Genomic DNA, 4687 nt, shown 5'->3' with positions numbered 1-4687 from the left:
TTTAAAGGGCACGGAGAGGAGTGCACTGGGCAACGTCATGGAGCCTTGTGTGCCAGGCTAAGGCATCTAGACATTAAGGGTTTGTGATGGGAAACCACTAGAGAGTTTCTTTTCCCAGGAATGACATGACTGCGTTTGCATTTACAGAAAGACTGCTCTGAAAGGAGCAAGCACACAGTGTAGACTGGAGGGGGTCACCGAGGGGTGAGTTTTAGGAGGCTGGGGTCAGAGGGCTAACAGTTATGTTTACCTTAGATCACATACCATGAGAGACAAACATGTCAATATAGTTAGCATTTTGTTTATTCTTGTAAAATCTCAGGCCTGTAATGCAATGATCACTAATGTGAGCTTTTGAGGTTGGAGAGTAAATGTGTTTACAGCAGTCTCTGTAAGGAGTGGGATGTCAAAAGTCCCACTAGAACACATTCCACTTGCCCAATCATTTTAATAAGTCAATTCTCTAAATTATAGACCGATTTCAGTGTAGGAATCAGCAATTTTTGGAAATTGATAGCTTGCCCAGTAGTTTCTTTTGAAATCTCCATTTTTTTCCTCTAGAGTTTTGTCTTCATGTAAAATAAATTTAATCACTTTGAAGGATATACCACAGCCCCACCACTTCCTCCTCTACTATTTTCTTTTATATATGTTCGAAAATGTTTTTTGAGTGTCCTCTATGTGTTCCAGGCACTGTTCTGGGTGCAGGGAATGCAGAAGTGAGAAGGTGGCATTTGAGCAGAGATTTAAATATAAGGAGAAGTGGGTCTCATCAGTATTTAGGGGGAAGAATATTCCAGGCAGAGGGAACAGTAGCTACCAAAGCCTTTAGGTGGTATAGAGTCTGGTGTGTCTGGGGAAGAGCCAGGAGCGAGTAGGAGACCAGAGCAAAGTGAACGAGGGGAGCATGGTGGAGGGTTCAGAGGGGCAGCAGGGTGGATCTTGGCTGGGCTTGGATTCCTGCACCAGGCTCCCCATGTGATGGGAGGCTCTGGGAGTGGGGGGATTGAGCATATGCACCACAGCTCATCCAACGTGTCTAAAAGGAAAACTGGCTGGTGTGGACATGTGTGAGTGCAAGCAGGGAGACCAGCTGGGCTGCTTGGTGTCCAGGCAAGAGGTGATGGTGGTTCGACTGGGGTTCTCAAAGTGTGGCCCCTGGACCAGAAGCATCAGCATCATTTGGGGATTTGTAAATTCCTGGGCCCCATCAAGACCTACTGAATCAGAAATTCTGGGGATGGAGGCCCAGCAACCTCTGTTTTAACAAGCCTGCCAGGAGATTCTGTTATATGCTTATGTTCCAGGGCTGCTGGTGGGAAGAACTTATCAGATCTAGGATACACAGAGAGAGAGAGCTTCTGAAGCTTGCTGATGGCCTGTATGTATCATGGATGAATCAAGAATGAATCTCATTATGTCTGAGCAAATAGTGAGGGAATGCAGTAAAGCATGGTGATTTTGAACATAAGTTTGAGGCAGTATGTCTGGATTTAAGTCCTAACCCCATCACTAAGTATCTGTGTGACTTTGGGCAATTAATGTCTCCTGCAAAAGCAGACTCTGAAACGATTTAGGTGCAGTGATCCCCAGAAGTGCTAGGATGGGCTTCCTGTGTCACTTCCCTGGGGAGGGAAGAAAGCTAATAAAGGGTACATGAATGAGAAGGTTACCACTGTGGGCATTTGGGGTTCAGCCCCACTGGGAACCCTATGTGGAGCGTACTTCAGGACTGTCCCAGGAAGGGGGGGCAGCTGGGCTATTTATCTACTAATTGCTGTCTTCATTGGTTGAGGTTGCTCTTGGGACATTCCTTTTCAGAAGCCTCTAGACTATCCCACATGGGCCAGGTATGTGCCTGTGACTAGAAAATGCCCTCAGAAAGAGGTAGGAATTGACTCTAGGTAACCTCTGATGTAGGCTAAAGGACTCTGAGAGGGTCACTGACACAGCCTGTAGCACAAATTTCTCTGTGCCTCACTTTTCTCATCTGGAAAATAGGAATGACGGTAATAATACATCATTTCCAGAAATGTTGTGAGGATTAATGTTGGGGCATTTAAAGCTATTGGAACTGTGTCAGATACATACTAAGCACTCAGTGAATATCAATTATTATTTTTTATGAGATAAGAAAGACGAAGGGGGGTGTGAATTTGTGAGCAAGGGAAGTCAAGAGTTCTGTGTTGGATCTGTTACATATGATTTCAGGAAGGCAGTGGGATGTAAAGCTGGAGTTTGGAGAAAGGTTGAGACTGGAGATAAAAATTTGGGAGGCATTAAGTATAGGTGATGGTGAAGCTACAAGACTAGATGAGATTACCTACGGAGAGAGTGGATGGAGCAGAGAAATAGGGCAGCCTTGAGGACCCTTTAACCTTGAACATGGCATCCACTTGCCTCTTTCTCTAGCTGTTGAACTGGCTTTTGCTCTTCTCTCCCCAAGACCCCCCCCACCATTAAAAAATAACCTATTGTCTTCCTTCTTTTCTTTCTTCTTCCATCCTCCTCTTCCCTCTTTCCCTCTCTCTCTCTCCCCCTTCCCTTCCTTCCTTCCTTCCTTCCTTCCTTCCTTCCTTCCTTCCTTCCTTCCTTCCTTCCTTCCTTCCTTCCTTCCTTCCTTCCTCCCTCCCTTCCTCCCTCCCTTTCTTATCAAAAAGCCATTAAATGAGGCCAAATGGGAATGGTAACTTGGGGAAGGCAAGCTTGAGCAGGGGTCATGGTGTGTGTATGTGGGGCAGGATCAAGAGATTGACTACACCTCGAGGACTAAGATAACAGGGGCCATGTTTCTCACCATCAGAAAAGAGAAGTACAGCTACAGACAGGAGGGAAGCTACAATGAATGAAGCCTGAACAAATGGGAATGAGGGTATTGGTGTAAACTCACAAGACACAGAAATAAATATGGAGCCAAATGTGAAGGATGTGTGTATGTGTATACATATATGTATTTCCTATCAGTGTCCACTGAGAGGGCCTGGGAACAGGGATACACCAGCTACAACTTTCACACTTTGCAGCCAGATTTTGTTTTCCAAATGCTACCTCGACTAAAAAGCACCAGGGCTTCTCGGAAATGGCAGATTCTAGAGCTGGGGGAGGAAAATGAAAAGATGAACCCGGAACATCGTGTAGTGCCAGGTAGCAAGGAAGTTCTCAAATAATGATGGAGGCCTGTCAAAAGAACACAGCTAGCTTGTTGTGCCCCTCTGGCCTAATCTGGGATGCTGCTTAGCATCAAAATACATAATGATAGTAATGGGTTGCAGTCCATTAAATAAAATAGGAACCTATGAGTCTATACTGAAATAAACAAACTAATAATGAAGAGAAGAGAAAGTTCTTCCTTCCAGTAGAAAGCCAACTAACAAATAATTGTGGAAAGAACAATGACTTTAGGAAAATAACCATTTGGAAACCGTCTTAGTGATAATTGATTCAGGCAAGAAACATCAAGGGTTGCTAAAACTAGTGGGTGAAATGGAGGGAAGAAGGGGATTTTTACATGGTTACAAAGTATCATCCCACAAAATGTGTATTACTCAGGAAAAAAATTACCATCACCTGTAATGGGATTAAACGGACACTATATGTCACCTAATAGTTTCTGTGATAGTCTGGCCAAAAACACAAACCCAAATTGAAGAACATTCTATGAAATAACTGCCTATAATTTCAAAAATGTCAAGGTCATGAAAGTGTGAATAGACGATATTGTCTGCCATATCAGTAAACAAAGGATGCTGCAGCCATCAACCCACCACATTACAGCCACCCCAACAGCGAGCCCTGAGGGAACTCAGGAGAGAAACAGGATGCCTGCCATCTAACAGTCAGCCACTGCAGCCATGACAATACACCCCGAGGAGACTCAGGATGAGAAAGCACAGGATACTGGCCCCAGGTAGCTGAGGTGCATATCAAAGGAATGATTTCATTGAGCCCAGACTCTTGCACCTTCCCATACACAGAAAAGCACTAATTTCCTTAACTTGAGATGTCTGGTTTTCCTTAATTAACAATAATTTTTTGATGTTCCAACCACCTGGTCTTTGCTGCAAAACCTATATGTCTTGGCTCCTCTCTTAACTGTTTGGAGCGGTCACTTAGAGTGAAAAGTCCAGGAAAGACAGAGGATCTGTTCCAGGTTGAAGAGAGGGACATGACCCCTGGGGCATAATTGGCAGAACGTGAATGAGGTCTCCAGCTGAGAGTCCTTTCTACTCTTCTTACAACTTTTCTGTAAGTTTAAAGCTGCTTCAAAATGAAAATTAAAGAAAGAAAACATTAAAAAAACGATCATCTAAATTATTCAGGCTCACCTTACTACGTGGAAAAATAGGATTTAGACTCACACAAGAGGAGCTACTTCACAGTGTTGTTCTGAGGATCTAGTGAAAGAGTGTGAAAGCTATTTATAAATTTAAATTGTTATATCCACTAAAGAGAATAAATGCTAGAGATTTTGAGAACACTCAAGACAGAAAGAATTTATTGTAAACAATCTGTAAAACCATACTCATGAAAATTAAATTAAGCTTTGCTTAATTATGTAAGGGAAAAATAGAAGTAAAAGATAAGTCCAAACAAGTTAAAAGTTTGTGATTCATTAAGTGCCTGTAATAAATCTCATTTTATACACAAAAGATATGATCTTTATTAATGGAAAAGATGTTTATTTTTT

This window comes from Kogia breviceps, chromosome 7 (genome assembly GCF_026419965.1).
Source record: "Kogia breviceps isolate mKogBre1 chromosome 7, mKogBre1 haplotype 1, whole genome shotgun sequence".
Lineage (NCBI taxonomy): Eukaryota > Metazoa > Chordata > Mammalia > Artiodactyla > Physeteridae > Kogia > Kogia breviceps.
The sequence above is the reverse complement of the archived record's forward strand: the minus strand, read 5'-3'. Positions refer to the sequence as shown.